Below are 18454 nucleotides of genomic sequence, written 5' to 3' on the forward strand. Positions count from 1 at the left end.
TTTATTTTTAATTATTTAACATAATAAGAATTATATATTTCAATTCAAAATATTAAAAAAAAAAAAATTTCATTTAAAATTATTGTAATGAAGTAGATCAATTTTTTTCAATTCGTTTATTTACAATCGGCTACCATATTGAATCTATAAATAACTCGTATGATGGACTATCACTTGAAATAGGATCATCCAATAATATCCTCAACGAGTACAAAAACAATTAATACGAATAAATACAACATAAATTCTATGAATAAATATTAGTAACGATGAAATATCTTAATAATATTTGATAGTGTCTGAGAATATAATTAAATATTTTCGCATGATTAATCAAGTCGAGTACGTAAATAGAAAACAGATAATTAAAACAGTAACTTTAAATAGATCGGTAATAAATGAAACATTAACTTTAAGGTAACCATAAATAAATAATAAACGTAAGCATCTATAAATTTGACTAACCGAAAATAAAACAAAAATAATTTTAAGAAGTGGTATCACTAACAAACCGGATCATCATAAAGGTCCATCTACCAGATCAAGCACATGGAGTCTTTTCAGCCTCACTGTTGTCAAATAAATTCAAAGTTAGATGATTAACATGCTTCCCCAACCTAGACACATGTCTTGAAACTAAGCGTTCAAATTCTCTCGAACGTACGGAATTCCTATGTAATCGTGGATCTCAATATTCCTAGCGAACCACGACGCTTGGGTTATGTTCCTTAGTAACAAATTAAAAATGTATATATATTACAGAATATTTTTATTATAACTAGAATAAACGCCATTGGAGTGCGATAAGACCAGTGATATCAGTCAGTAGTCGGTTCAGGAATTTTTTCTTGTGCAGCCATTGATTGGAAAGGAAATAAAGTTCCCAAATTGTTCCCGAAGCAGATATCCTACCAGTTACCAAGAATACAACGTTTTTCACATCCTGGTATCCTCGATAAAGAGATTCTTATCGAGTCAGATCAGCACCCCCCAGAACCGATAATGACTAAGAAAGGATCAATTATTAGAAAAAAACTGCGATTTAGGGTAAGTCGGTCTGATAGACCAGATTAGTTAATGTGGAAGTGAACTTGTTCATTTTATGGTTCAATTTTTTTTTTTTTGTTTAACAATAGTATAATTACAATCCGCTCCCCAAGTGGAGCCATAAGTAAGTCTCTTCACAAAGAGCACGTGATAAGGAGGTTCCTAAGGAACTCCCAAAATAAGTAAGTGACAATAGTTATAGCCCAATTGAATTTTTTTTTATAAATGAAATATTTTCAAATTTTTTTATTACGAGATTAATTTGTAATGTAAGAATCTTTTGCGTATATCAACAGCACACATTGACTCTTTAAATTATAACTTGATTAAAAAGGAACCTCAATTATCTGTTATCCTTTAAATTAGTTTAAAGCGCTTGACTCAATAAGATTTAATTTTTCAATAACGAATAGATCACCAATTCCACCGATTGTATACCGTGATTGATTACTGGTTTTTAAAATACAAAACACATCTCTCCTAACTGAAGTTCATTCGCATAGTTGAAATTTAAAATGAAAAGATATGATGAACGATGGATATGTTAGGTAATGCACAAAGATAATCAAAGTTCTGAATTTCCATCTGTTATTACCGATCATTTTTTGGGATCGGGAAAACATTCTTCTGATTATATCTACCTCGAAAGATATAGCCTTAAAGAAGTTGTAGCATATAGAATTATCGGTGTAGCTTTGCACTAGGGGGCTTGTTTAAACAGTTGCGAATTTTTTTTTTTTTTTTTGTGGGTGAAAAACGCCTAGGCGTTATCATCGCCCGGAATTTTATTAATAAAAGGGTAAAATAACTCCAAAATAATAAAGTTTATAAGGTGTAAATGTAATATTAATCATAATAAAATTTATTAAAACAAGCCAAGAAGGCAAAATAAAACTCAAAAATAATACCACGACGAAGTCGATAAAATATAAAAGTTAAAATAATCAAATAAAGAAACTATTAAAACTTACCTAATTTCGATGGGTTGTGCAAAAGGTCCCCTCCCCGGATAGTAAAATTAAATACATAGAACCAAAAAAACAAAATTGAAAGTAAAGGTTAAAATTATTAAAATACTCTTCTAACAGAAAAATATATATGATAATATTAAACTTTTTGCAGTAACCTGGTACTATGCAAAAAGAGAAACATCCGGTCTAAAATTCCGTTATTATTGCACAAGATATCACGGATGTTTCTAGGTAGATTAAACTGACGACGCAACGCCGCATAACATATGCAGCCCACGAGAATGTGGTGCATAGTCATGCGGCAGTTGCATCGTGTGCATAGTGCATAGGCTTCTCCTGACATTAGGTATTCGTGTGTGATCCTCGTATGTCCTAACCGTAGAGCAGAGGACCACATCCTCACGACGAGATTTTCTGCAAGAGAAGCCCCATAGCAACAGTGAATCTTTAATCCGTCGGAGTTTATTATCGACGGTAGTCGCCCAGTCACTTTGCCACCTTGTTCTCAGCGATTGTTTTATACGATTGATAATAATCAAGGGTAGTAAATTTTCTGTGCAAGTTATTGGACTTTATACTGAAATAATCCAGATATTCCATCATACATCCGGATTTTGCACCATCTGACTTTCATCTTTTGCTGAAACTAAAGAAATTCTTCAGCGGGAAAAGAACAGAGATTTAAGATCGATATCCATTATTTTAATATTGATTATTTCAAAGAAGAGGCGGCAGAGTTCTTCAACAAAGAAATCGTAAGGATGTCTCTGATACTCAAAATGTATTGGATATAAACAGGAAAAATATTTAAAAGTAGTTTAAAGATATATATATTTCCATTGTAAAATCAAGGATTTTGAGTTACTCGTATAATGAATTATCAGTTTATGACGTAATTATTTTTACCTAAAAGATGATCCTAGTATAGGACCTATGAGACGGTTTTTTAGGAAACACATATAGTAACTATAATGATAAATAAATATTAATGAAGTAGAAGATACTTTTAAACAACCTACTTTTCATAATTATTTTACGCGTCATCCTTAAAAACAACAAACATCCTAAGTCTGAATTAACTGGAGAAATAATGCTTAATATGATATATCTTTGTCTTCTTCACCGAGCCAATAAATTATTAAACATCTTTTTGTGAAAAACGGGGTTTTATATAATCGTACGTGACTACAACTAGTGGGAGTTAATACTGCCTTATATATAATGCATAAAATATCTACATTTAGCAGTGTTAAATACGTTACTTTTCCACCTAAACTTCAAACAAGTGGATTAACTTTGTTATTTATTTATAACATTTGTAATCATTAAGAGCCTTTTATTTATATGCCCATTTTATTATCTCACTACTATATAAAGAAACAATGTCTTTTTCGTTTGTTCCCGATAACCGCGAAAACTATTGTACCAATCGTTACAAAATTTTAACTGTAGCTTTCTTAAGACCCGCAAAATATTTACTACAGTTCACTAAACAGTTTTACTAAAATTTAAATCATAAATAATTTTTTTTAAATGTATATATAAATAACTTAGAACTTCCTTCTTTTACTAAATTTAATGATTTGTTTTAAATAAATAGATATTGTCTATCTGTGATTTTCATTGTATATGTCAATATTGACTTCATCAGACAGTTACATGACGTACTAAATTTAATCTCATTGCCTACAAAAGAACAATTTTTATTGTTATGGTAATATACGTAAAAGCAAATTAATTTATAACAAAAAAAAATTAAACGGAAAGAGGACTATTTGTATATTTAACAAAGTTTTGATGATTTAAGGAATATTGAATTTCTTTAACGATATCGACTTCTTCAGATCGTTATTATGTGTTTTACCAAATTAGTCTCATTGTCTAATGACGGCAACCCATGAGGACTTATCCTCATGTGAGGAAAGTAGCACTTCCTAGATTATTATATCCTGAACTTAGAAGTTCGATCAGTGCAAGTCACGCAAATAATTAGCATGGATTCTATTTACAATATGTTATTAATATTTTTATAACGTCTAGGTTAGCGAGATCACAGATAGGAAGAATTTTTAGGGCTACTAGGGTATATGATCGTAGACAACTGAATCTACGCCGCAACGTTCTCAAAGACTTGAAGAACAACGTATACGTTCCGCTCACAATCGAATTCAACCTTCGTGAAATACGTTATTTCTCAAATCAGCTTTTGATTATTACCCTGAAATTGAATTTGAAAGATATTCAAATAGGTAACAAGAGTAAAATATGTAACCATTATAATGCCAAAAAATGGAATGATAAATCAACTGGACTTTTCTGTACTGGGGACAAAGTAGTTTTTAAACAAGTTCCTATAATAAAACAAGTTCCTTTTTAATGAAATCTTCCATATTTCATTAAAAAATTGATTTTGGGAACACATCCTTTATCTAAACATTTAATTTTATCCCGTAAATTGTGAATAGGTTTGACTGTGAAAGTAAAAACCCAAATATAATTACAAAAAATATTTCCAGTTTTTGAAGTTTTGTACGCATATAGCACGGGTAAAGCCATAACTGGGGATACTAGTGTTGTTATACATTTTAGTGATATCAATAATATGTTTGGTTTTAGTCAAGAGCGCTCAGTAATTTTAATTTTAAAAATACCCTGCTATTGGAATGTTTTTAATTAATAAAATGGTTTATTAATTACGTTATTATAATTTAATTTATTATTAAATAATGTGATGTTAATTATAAATTATATAGCATAATTTAAACTTGTAATATAAAAATACTGGAAAGGTTCTAACGTTGCTCTTTCTGTTCTTAAATCGAAGTCCTGAGAGTTATTTTTTATCATTGTTGTTATATCCTTTTATCCTAAAGATTCAGTAAGGAAGTATATTTTACTCTAAGCGACTGATTTTAACTGTTACACCATTCTTGAAAAAAAAAACCCGTAATAATTTTGATACAATATTTCTTTTTTTATGCGAGGGATAAAAATAACTCAAAAATATATAATATAGCATAAAACGTTTATTGTAGCATTTTACAACCACTTTAGATTTATTATAACCTTAAAATTCACAACTTTATTGTTATATGAACAAATTAACCTGAATATTTTTATTCTTATACATAAAAAAGTAATTTTGTAAAGTTTCATTTAAACTTTAATCTGCAAAAAAAATTGTAAATAATTAACACAAGTAAGTTTTTTTAAAATTCATTTTTATATTTTATATATTTATTAAATAAAAGTTTACTTGAATAAAGTTAATTATTTATTAAAAACAATAAATTTAAACTAGTTAGTTTAGTAGAAAATATATACTCGTATACATTAAATTATAACTATTTCATTCAAAGCTCTTGAAGACTTAACTTTTCCTTAAAACTAGAAATGTTCATAAAATATTGTCTAATTAGCAGTTGCCTATACAGTTTTTTTTTTTACATTTTTCTTCATAACCTACTTAGTTGCTTCTGTTTCGCTTATACTGAATTAAATCCTTTGCAAAAAATTTAATTAAAACTCGCATTATGATATGAATAATAGCCTCATTTCTTTAAAAAAACATTATAGCTAAATATTTTTTCGCTGTTATGAGAGAGATTATACGAACAGAAATTAATATTCGGATTTTTCTCTTTTTTTACTCTCTCTCCTTAATTCTCATGCTGTATACTACTAGCAAGTTAGTATATTCGCAATATATCTACTTACTTTATATTCCTTTTTTTGAATAATATGTATTGAAATATTTGACTAGAAAACTGTCATTACATAATTGTTGTATTCGAAGTTGTAACATCTGTTGCAAGATTATTAACAGATTATTAAATTTCATTATCCAGTTTTCAACTTTCAAACAACCAAGTAATTTGTATTATAGTAGCTTTTCTGCAGACATTCTAATCCATGTGCTGCAATGTTTGCGTAATTATAAATTTCAAGATTATAAAGAGTAATAGCGAAGCACTTTTGGAAGTTTCTTCAAATTATATCTTTTCACGTTTCCTTTACATTATTAAATTAATAAGGGAGTTGAGTAAAGCACAGGAGAAAGTGGAGTGTACGCGGAATTATGGAAGATGGTGGATTAGGGTTTTATTAAGAGGACTAGACGGGCGTATCAGAAAATTTGGGAAGGGAGGAGATTCCTGAAGAATGAAAGGTAGCCCTAATTCAATAACTACACAAGAAAGACTCTAAGACTGATGTCAACAACTATGGAGATATTTAATTGTTGCTGCAAGTGAATTATAAAATACAGTCGAAAATTCTATTGAATAGATTAGAGCCCCAAATATATCACGAAATATTAAAGTATCAAGAAGGCATTCGAAAGGGACGATCACGTCCAGAACAAACAGAAAGTTTGAACTTGATTTTAAAATACTACCTATCCAGGAACAAACCTCTCTTAATATTTTTCATCAAGTTTCAGAAAGTTTATGAATCTGTGAACAGAGAAATTGTCAGACTTTGAGAGAAAACGAGGTCGATTAGAAAACGTTAAATCTCAATAAACTCACGAACACAATCTGTAAAGTTAAATTTATGGGAGAAATAAGAAATAAGGACCCCTGTTGTGACCTTTCCTAATTACATCAGTGTTGAGACAAGTTGATGGAATATAAACAATACTATCAACTTGATTTTATCACAGTGAATGAGATATTCTCGCCAAAGAATAAAATTTTATGGGTGGGAATATCTGTTTAATGTTCTTATGTTTGAAAAGTTTCACAAAAGGATTTTTAAGAAATATAAACATTAAACAAACTATTCGGTGTTCGTTCACTGCCATCCATTATTCTGGTGATGAAGTTTCTGTTTTATCATCGATAACGTAAATTTCTCTGCAATTTCTGTTTAGTACATAAATTTTTTAAAACCATAATTTTTAATAAATTAATTTTGAATGATTGGCTGCAGCCGATTTTTCTAGTCTTTTGTAATTATAATGAATCAAATTCTGGGTTTTTTTGCTCTACGTTTCCTAAATTACTATCATTTTCTATATCAACTTATAAATGCTTCCACTTTTAAATTTTTAATAAATTAATTTTGAATGATTGGCTGCAGTCGATATCTCTAGTCTTTTGTATTTAAAATGAATCAAATTCTGTTTTATCCTAGTTTAGGTTGATATTTTTTTTTATTTTCTTTACGTTTCCTAAATTGCTATCATTTTCTATAAATCATCTTATAAATGTTTCCACATTCAATAGTAATATATTTAGTTTGGTTTACTGAGGACGGAGCCTATTTTCTAAACGTAACCATGGTAAGATTGTATCTTCTCTATTGTTTTAAATTTTGCTGCATATATTTTCTGTTAAGATTGCTTAGAATAATAGTTATTTATTTATTTTTTTTTTGTCTTCAGTCATGTGACTGGTTTGATGCAGCTCTCCAAGATTCCCTATCTAGTGCTAGCAGTTTCATTTCGGTACATCCTCTACATCCTACATCCCTAACAATTGGTTTTACAAATTCCAAACGTGGCCTGCCTACACAATTTTTTCCTTCTACCTGTCCTTCCAATTTACGAGGATGAAAAGAATATTTCTTCATAAATACCCCATAATTCATGACAGAATTACAGAGTTTCTTAATTCATAATTTTTCATAAATTATTATGTAATCATAGTTAAATAACCAGAATATTTCTGTATTAATTTTATGATTAGTATTAATGGAGATACTTGATAAAGTATTAATTTTATGATAAGTCAACGGAAAAAGAAGAAAGAATTCACAAGTTTGGAACTAAAATAATTTTGTAAAAATGTTTACTTTATTGAAAAATCTCATTTCTGAAAAAAAGAAATAGTAAGTTTTTTTTTGTATACTTGCCAGTTTCTTTTATATCATCAGGTTTTTATTATGCTTACTACCTGCATATAAAAGAACAAAGTATTTTACTCGCAAAAATTTTTAGTAATGTTAAAAGTTGTCAGTAGGGAGAGAGTAGTCATATGGTAGACAGATCAGATATTTTTCCAAACAAAAAACTTTTGTTTATTTTTATATTTAAATATTACTAAGAAAGACGGAAGCTTATTTCATATAAACTTTTTTTTTCTTTCGAAATGTGTACGTTGCAATCTGTTCCATTGATGAACAGTACGCAACCCCACCAATGAGATCAGGATAAAACGTATGGCATGTAAATGAGGTAGTCTTGCACAGACTCAGGCCAACCATTCCTGAAACTTTAGCCTCCGGAACCACCGTAAGGTATTACTTCAGAGGATGAATGAATGAATGAATTAGGATATGTATAAATGTAAATGAATTTTAATCTTCTACAATCTGAGATCGACCAGTCCTTAGATGTTTGGTTAATTGAATCCCTACCAATAAAGTACATCGGCATGCACTGTCTAGTATTCAGATTCATATAAAAGGGGTTTTTTAAACGCTTTCACAGAGATCTTTGCTTAAACAGAAAAAAAATTTGTGTGTGTGTTTTTTTGTGTGTTTTTTGACGACTCGTCCCTCGTCAGCTATCTAAGCCATTATTATCATACGATATATGTTGCACTCTACGTACCTATTAAAAAGTTTAAATCTTATTTTCTAATTCGTAATTGAGGATTTCTAATTATGAATAAAAATATTATGTAATTTCAAAATGATAAAGATTAGTAGGAAAGGTGATTGATAGTTTAGATTTTTTTAATATATATATTTATTTTATATTATTGTTATTGTTATTATTATATTATAATTAATATTATAGATTAAATAGAAATAGTTCTGCATGTAACTCCTCAAAAAAGCTTATTGTAGCTTAGAGGGAACTTTATCATGATTTTAATACAATTTAATAAATAAATAAAAATAACAAAAATTATCATTAACATTTATATTTTAGTTCTTACTTCTTTAAAAATAAAATTTTGAAATAGCGTTTACTAAACTTTTGCTTGTGGAGTTTTTCCAATAATACGTTAAAGATGGTTTAACACTACGTGTTGAGAGATTTAGTAGATTAACATAAAATACAAAAATAAAAAGTGAATCACAGCAATCAAATGACTGACGTGAAAGTAATACCAAAATGAAGTAATAATATAAAATTCTTTACAAGGTAAGGGTTAGGAACATATAATTTAATCTTTTTATTTTTGTTCAGCAACCTAGTTTTGCTTTGTTCAGTTAATCTTTTTTTATGCTTGTTAGGGAGAAGAATTAGTTGTGGGAGCTTTTTATTAAAGAAGCTTCAGCAATAATTGCGAAAATAATATCAGTTTTTTTTTTAATTTTATTTTAATGACACCTAAGTCTAAAATCCTATTTAATATTATTCCGTGTGAGAGTTATACGTTCTCTATGATTGTTCAACCGAGAAATTAAAATTCTCGTCATACTGAAAAGATTCTTTTCTCTTTAATTCTTTTATGAACGTTTGTATGTGTATGCGTTCGAATTTTTGTTTTATATATATATATACGAATATGTTGTACACATACATTCATCTAATATTATTCAACTAATATTGAATTAGAACTTTTTTTAAAAATAAAAACCATTCAATGAAATTTAAACTGCGTAAAAAGTATCATATAAAGAAGATTTTATATAGCCCTTTTTTATTTTGAGGTATCTCAATACTTGTAAAGTATTAAAACGTGAATTTAAAGCTCAAAGAAACGTATCAATAGCTTGTCATATTATCACCTTTCATTCCTACATATAATATTCATCATAATTTAACTATTATTTTTAATATTCTAATGGGATTTAACGCTACAGTGAAAATTTTTTTTAAACATATCTAATTAGTTTCTTTCATAAATTTAATTCGTATTTGTTGCCTTAAACAATGTGATGTGGACACCACATGACTTCCTTGTACGCTTGTTAAATTATATATATACATTTTTACTTCCTTGTACGAAGTAAAGAAAGTATTGTGATCGAGAAAAATTTCAGTTTCCAGATTTCAACGGAAATATCCATTTTAGTCATCCCTGAATCCATTTTGACTAGTTTCGCCGTGACGTCTATACGTACGTATGTATCTCGTATAACTCAAAAATGATTAGCCGTAGGATGTTGAAATTTTGGTTTTAGGACTGTCGCAAAAATTGGACACTTTTGGTCATTTCAAAATTGGTCTTTTCCTTAACTACAGTAATAAACCCTCATTGAGAGCTTTTCAATGTTACATATTTACTGGTATTTATTTTCATTGGTTCTTGAGTTATAGCCAAATAAAATTTTAATTAATGAAATATTTGGATTTGGACTTCATCTCCTTTTTTTTATTTAAATTCATTAATAACTTCTTACTTTTTTCATATTTTTTTTATTGTTATTATGGAAGTATTATTTATTGTAATTTTTTTTATAATCAGAGGTTAATAATTATTAATAAATCAATATATTTAAATTAAAAAAAAAAAAAACTTAAAAAAAGGAGATGAAGTCGGATTTGAACCGATGTCCCTTTCCCGAGTAAGATCCAAATATTTCATTAATTAAAATTTTATTTGGCTATAACTGTAGAACCAATGAAAATAAGTACGAGTTATGGTATAATGTTGAAAAGCTATCAATGAGACTTTATTACTGCAGTTAAGAAAAAGTCCAAAATGCAATTTTGGGGGATTTTTTGGATACTTTTGATCCAGTTGATTGCAATCAAAAGAGGAGGTGCACATCTGGATGTTACAACAGTCCTAAAACAAAAATGTCAACATCCTACGGCTAATCGTTTTTGGATTATGCGAGATACATACTTACCTAAATACAGACGTCACGTTGAAACTAGTCAAAGTGATTCAGGGATGTCAAAATGAATATTTCCGTTGGTCTGAAAACCAAACTTTTTCTCCATTACAATACTTTCTTTTCTTCGTACAAGGAAGTAAAAATATTTTAAAAGAGAGGATAAATAATATGAACAATTTTAATGATTAAAAAACAATGTATAAATGTATAAATTAAAAAAACCAAAAATTATCCCTTGTCATCAATCAATCATTATATCTCGTTTTATAAACCAAAAGATGATTGTATAAATAGAATGTAAATTCTTTTCATAATTAATTAACTTTTAAAAAATAACTAGAACACACTAAATTCGATACGAATTCGCCTCATCTTTGATTAATACTGGTTAAATAATCCTGTCTTAAAAAATTTTATTATAGTCGGTTATTCCTATCATGAATTATATCGATTAAGCAGCCAAATAAATTTACAGACATGTAAAGTGTAGTAGTCACGTTTGCAGCACTGAGTGCGAGTAAAGTTGACAATCTTTATAAATATGTAACTACAAACATTTCATTATAGACTTATTTCAAAACGTTTGGCGAGAAATGGATGAATCTTCTGTAATGATTATACATCACTTCTGTGATGATTATATATCTATGATTAAAAGATAGATGATATTTAGCAAATGAAGCATCACTTTTGGTCTGGTTATTCCAGAGAACTTTCAGAGAATTCAAATTTGATTTCTGCCATATGTATCTTTGATCCTTCATACACAGTAATCATGACTGGAATAGATGTGATAAACAACACGTTAATGTACCAGTTAACCCACCGGTTGGTCTAGTGGTAAACTTGTCGTAAATCAGCTTATTTCGAAGTCGAATTTCTCAGGTTCAAATCCTAATGAAGGAAGGTGCTTTTATTTGGATTTGAATATTAGATTGTGAATACCGGTGTTTTTTAGTGGTTGGGTTTCAATCAACCACACATCTCAGGAATGGTTGGCCTGAGTTTGTCCAGGATTATACATATATCAGTACAGTTACATTACACTGATAAGTGCTAACGACTTTAATTGTTGATGCGGATTATAAATAAAAGTATTAGAAATGTACCAATTTCTTTGAGAAACTCTAACATTTGAAAACAATAAAAGTTCTATCAGAATAAAAAATTAAGTTGTTTTGCAGGAAAATTAAAATTAAAGGAAATTCTAAATGAATAGAGAAAAAATTGAGAACATATCATAAAGAAAATCTCTCTTTTCATAAAATATGTTCTTATACCAAAAAAACTGTTTTGTTTTTTTTCTATACAAATTGCCATATCAAAGTATAGTATAAGAGGATTATTTATTTGATGGTAATTTTGTGGATTTGTCTATTTATTGTAGTATATCCATCACCCATTGCCTCCTTCCAAAAAATACTTATAATTAGAAATAGAAACTGTGATAATACTTATTTTGAAACAAAAAATTGATATTAGTTTGTTTTAAAAATTCTTTTAACTTCCCCAAATCTTGAAGTGGTTATGCAATTTATTTTAAGATCACTTTTTCTCTGAATTAAGTTTATGTTGATAAATGAATATAATCCTATTATGTATACGACTTTCTTTCTTTTTCCTGTTTAGCCTCCGGTAATTACTTTTAGATAATACCTCAGAAGATGAATGAAGATGATATGTATGAGTGTAAATGAAGTGTAGTCTTCTACAGTCTCAGTTCGACCATTCATGAGATCTGTGGTTAATTGAAACCCTACCACCAAAGAGCACCGGTATCTACGATCTAGAATTCAAATCCGTATAAAAGTAACTGCCTTTACTAGGACTTCAATGCTAGAACTCTCGACTTCCAAATCAGCAGATTTGGGAAGAAGCGTTCACCACTAGACCAACCCAGTGAGTTTATTTTTGGTTATTGATTAGAATGAAACGGATTGCACAGGTTTAACGGGTTTATTTAAAATACTCCCACCATTTATTTCATATTTTATCACCATCAGCCAGTGTGCTGTTATTTTTATCTTTGATGATGGCTGCTTTTTTCAAATATCCTTATTTAAAAAAACAACCGGCTATAAAAAAGGTTTGTAGAAGTTTCTTAAGTCGTTAGTACGTATATTTATTTTTTACTTTTTCTGCTTTTGATAAGAAAATTCCCTTTTCTTCCTTCGTATTATTGTAAGGGTTTCTCTGCTAGGAGTTTTACGTTTATTCTCATTACACAACTAACATTTGTCTCTTATCCATGTCTGCCAAGCCTTCTTCTTCTTTCCACCGCCAACGGCACTCATTAGTAAACCACTTGTGGGTGCATTCTTCTTCTTAGATATTTTCCATTATATTCATTGATACCTGCTTTTTTTCACCCTATTGACTGTTTACATCTGCATTTATATCTAACCGTTACTTCTCTTCTTGAGTTTCATTTCGTTTTTCCTAAACACATTTCAAATCTCGCAGATAAGTTTTTTTTTTAATATCCGTGGTTTTAATGTCATCTAAGTTCAAACAGTACTTATTTCATGTCTCTTTATGGTAGTTTCTATTAAGGTTTATTATAAGATTTGCTCCAACCAAGAAATGGTCACTATTGCATTCTGCTTCCTTAAAGCTTCTAACCTTCTCTTGTTTGTTCAAAAATCTCCTGATTACCAGAATGTAATCAATCTGATTTACTGTGTTACCATCAGGAGAGTTCCAGGTTTACTAGTGAATATTCTTTCGTATCATCTTCTTGCTTACGGCCTTGATGTTGTACACAAATTTATGTAGAAAGAAATTTAAAAAAAAAATAAAAAAATATGTTAATTTAGTAACACCAACTGCACTAAAAACAAATTTCTCAGAAAAAATATTCTTCTAAATATCTTCAAAGTTTTTTAAATTATTTTATATTATAAAAAGCAGTGATATCTAGATAGAAATCAAAATTCATTATTTTTATCATATTTTTATTTATAGAAAGTAATCATTAGCGGCAAAAATTCGTTTCATATTTAAATTATCTGGTAGGAAATTTCTTAATTTGTTAACTATTTACCTTTTAAAAGATTTTCTACTAAAGTAGTTGAAAATGTTGTTATTGATAGAAACCTTTACTAATTTAGAAAATAATATTTAAATAAATTTTTGTAGTGAAGGTTTTTACGTCATTAGATGTTAATTTTTTAATGTCATTAAAATATTAGTTTGTTTGTAGATTAAATATTTTAACGAATATTTTCCATTTTAGACAACAATGATTTTGAGTTAAATTTGTAATTTTTATTTTTTAACAGAATTTATTATTCAGAATATAATACCGGAATAAGTTTTATTTTATTGTTCAAAATGAATAATTGTTTCAACTACATAACGGGAATGATGAAAGAAGGGCTTATTTCATAAAAAAAAAAAAAAAATGAGTATCCTGTTGAAATGATTTTATCTTTGTACTACATCTTACTTTAATAAAACATATTACAATTTTTTTACATTTCATTTTCATCTTTAACATTTTATATTGCTTTTTTAATAACATTATTTATTATTTTAATTAGTTTATTTTTATTTAGTACATTTAAAAAATGCTGTAATTATTATAGTCATAGATATCTTGCAAACTGATTAAATTTTCTATTTCACTTCTTTTTTTTAAAAGAATTCATTTAATAATACAAAAAAATTCCTTAGTTAGAGCCATTTTATATCGATAGGAACGTAAGAAATATAACGTACTGTTTTTACCAATAACTTCTTCACTAGTATGTAACCCGCACGTCTTTCTAGTTGTAAGCATTGCCTACTAATAGTTCTTAGAATTAATACTCTAGTTTTATATATTTTTATTTCATAAAACCTCTAAGTTTATACATAGATGTAAGTATTAAATAATATTTCCATGCACTGTGTGAAAAACGTCAAGCGTTACCGGGATTCGAACCCAATAATTTCCATGTTTATAATTTATTTTTTTATGTATACTTATGTCAGAAAATTACTCATCTTTCTATTATTTTTATTGCATTTTTCCGGATTTTTTTATTGCTTTACATTTTTAATTTCTTTACATTATTCACTAGTTAAAATGTATTACTCATAATTATTTATACGATGGATGTATATTAAAATATTGCGCAAATAAAAATGTATACATTATCTGAGCTTATGATGTAAGGAGTAATTAATTTGTCTTCTATCCCACAACTATAAATCTATTTTATGTAGACAGTGCTGTCTAGAATATGTACAACTAATGGTACATCAAACCAGCTTCCTGAATGATAACGTACAGGCCAGAATTTACTGTAGTATTGAGATTAAATTCTTAATAGATATTGAGATTAAAATTTTGATCCGTCAAAATTATGAGTGTAGAAGTTTTTACAAATTTTGGCGATTGATGACCACCTCTTAGCGATTTAAACAAAATTAAAAAAAAAAAGGATGTTTGTATAAAAAAAAATGTATATATGTATTCAAATGTATATTGGTTTGTATCTTGACAAATATTTTTTTAACTACCTGGATATTAAAATTTTAAATTTAGTTCAAATATTTGTGAGAAATATTAGAAATTATAGAATGAAATTATGGAAATGAGAAATTATGTAGGTGTTCGTGATTGGAAGAGGCCATACGAAGGCGATAGTAGGTTGTGTAAATACACTGATGGAAGTGTATGCCGAGACATTTGCATCGGTGGCATCCTGACTGGCCAAATTAATAATTGTGTTGTGTTGTCAAGTTTAGAGGATCTAAAAGACAACCTCCGGTAAATCCCATCAGCTCTGGAAACGGAGTCGTGTTGATTTGGAGACCGGGATCGTCATAAGGTTGGTGTCTTCTACGGGGGTCAGGATTTATTATTTTTCTTCTTATATAATTAAACAAATTTTATACTAAAGCTCAAAATTGAATGAAAACGTACCCTTATAAAGGAATCATACAACGGGTTATCAACTTTTAAATGTAGTAAATATTGACACATTCAGTGTTCTCTGTAGGAACCGATTTCTAAAATTGATTATCAAAATCGTTTTCCATTTGTATTTCTTAATTGATTTAATCAATCATAAGCTAAATATAATTAAATAATTTACATTTAAAAACTCAACAGTGAATTTGAAATAAAAATTTTTCAAGATCGAAGCCGTTGAAATTTTTCAAGGTATGCAACCCTTTAGTGTATTTATTTTTTAATATTGAATCCTACAAAAGCTGAAGCAGACACATGTTAATAGTATTCCCTTATTTTTTTAACGTGGATGATATTTCTGGTTTTCCATATCCTAAACACTATTAATTTTACTACTACAGTCGATTTCATCAAGATTTGAAGGATTTGCATTGGTTTGAATTTTCTTTTTTTTTCAAAGCCGTAACTATAACCGACTTTTTATCAACTCCTACCTTTTAATAATTTTAGTTTACTCCATAATTTTACAAAAGTTTACTCCCATAAAGATTATCTACAAAAGGTTTACTCCCATAGTTTCGTAAAATTTGAATTTATAGAATTCACATTTTTTATACAATATAAGCTTTCCAATTTTTGTTCAAAATGTTTTTTATAGCAGATAGCTGTATGTTTACAGATTAAAACTAAAAAGCTGACAACTCTTTTCTGATGCACGGCTTACACACGTTACACATACACTCACAACTTAATTTAAAATAATTATCATTTTATTTAAATGTAATATTTTTTAATTTATTTAATTTAATGATTCTAACTAAAGCGCGCGTGCATACCGTATTTAATTCGCGCGGGTGTGGCGGTACTAGCGGCCGATGGTCGGCACTAACTAAACTAATGTAATTTCACAACTTCCATAGAACAAATCTCGCTTATACGGTCAGCAGAGTAGTATGGCCACGAGGCTTAACACACTAGGTACCTAGTCGACCTTGCGATTGAGTTCGAGACCCAGACAGAGTTACTTTTTTTACACAACTTAAATATTATCCACTTATTTAATTCTACCGCTCACCTGTGACGTCAGATAAAATATGACCTTAATTAGGCGAAATATCGAGATACTGAGGGTTACCTTGCTTTATAGCTTCATTTTCTTGACCTTTTAAATTGAAAATTTAATGGCACCAATGCACCATATATAGAAGTAATTTGACCAAGTTTGGTCAAAATCGTTCCAGTAGTTCTGGATGTATAAGGTGATTTAGAAGAAGCCAATCTCGAATACGCACACATGTACGTATGAACATTAACATACGGAAAATTTTCATCCGGTTTTTTGGGTGTCAAAACGTCTAGATCCGGTGAAAACCTCACGTCCAACTGGACCGATTACAATACTTTCTCCTGTGCAGTTATAGATCTGTTACAGCGCTATCTAGACGGGAAAGTAAAAACTTTACTAAATTTTTGATTTATGGAAATCTACAAAGAGTTTTCATGATACGAGCGATTTGTTGTAAAATGTTTACGATAAAAATTTAAGATTTATACTCTCATATTAAAAGTACGTTCATTATATTACAAAATGTTAATAACTGACAAACCGAAAATGTTTCGTTTTTAGATCAGAAACAATTTATTTTGTTTATTAGTCCGTTGTAGATAATTCATTTTATATTGTATAACTTTATTACTGTCATTTTTATTTAATTTTATAAATACATCCGAGACCTAAGAATAATTCCTTTTTATCAAAATTAAATATTTTGAAAGAAGTATCGGCAATATACCTGTATAACATTTTGTTGGTTTTTGACGATCCTTTATTTATTCTTTTTATAATAATTACCAGCAATTTATTTTACACATTTATTCCTAATATCTATACAAGTAAATACCAATACCTAACCAAATTTTTTTCTCTTTTGTTGGAAAACTACCTCATTTATACAATATCTGTAGCAGCCGTTTATATTTTTTTTTTTTTGCGCAGGAGGAAAAATTTTCGCCCAGAAAATTTTATAAATAAAAATAACATTTTATAAATATTTTTCTAGAATGAGGTTAACGGCGCTTGCCTTATTTAACATTTTTTCATAACTGAGCTCTAATTTTTTACTTTATCATATTTGCTACATTCTTTCTTGGTTATTATGTCCTATTCTTATTCACTTATTCTCGTGTTTATTTTTCCTTTTAGATTCAATCCTCAACTACTGTTTTTGTAATATTTAATTAAATCTATATTCCTTAAATTATGACCCTCTGCCTTAGCTTTTCACAAAATTTCTTTACAATATTCTATCCTTAATAATTCTCAGCTCTTTGAGGAAAGAAAAAAATGTATTTGATTATTTAGTACGACCTGCAAAATAATAAAATGAGTTTATCGCCACGATTGCATAAAAAGTATAACATTTTCTATAGATATAATAAAAATTCGTATGTAACTGTATAGTACTGAAAACTCTTTTCTATAATATTAATTTATAAGCGTTTGTGTTACACAAAGTTTGTGATGGGTATGAATGTTGTTTGTGCGATTTAAGTTTAATTTGTTGTATCATATGTATGGAATTTTTTTAAACTTTAATATTATATAAATAATATGCTTAAATATGAGTATATACCAATTCTTTTTTCAGATCGATAGTTTCTCGTTTAATAAGCTGAATATGTAATTTTAAAGAAGAGAAAATGCCACTTATACTTTCTTTTATTTTTTTGTTATTCTACAAGATTCGAAATAAATCATCGTGAAAAATGAAATTTTAAATACGAGTATTTACTA

This window comes from Lycorma delicatula, chromosome 7 (assembly GCF_047948215.1).
Source record: "Lycorma delicatula isolate Av1 chromosome 7, ASM4794821v1, whole genome shotgun sequence".
NCBI lineage: Eukaryota > Metazoa > Arthropoda > Insecta > Hemiptera > Fulgoridae > Lycorma > Lycorma delicatula.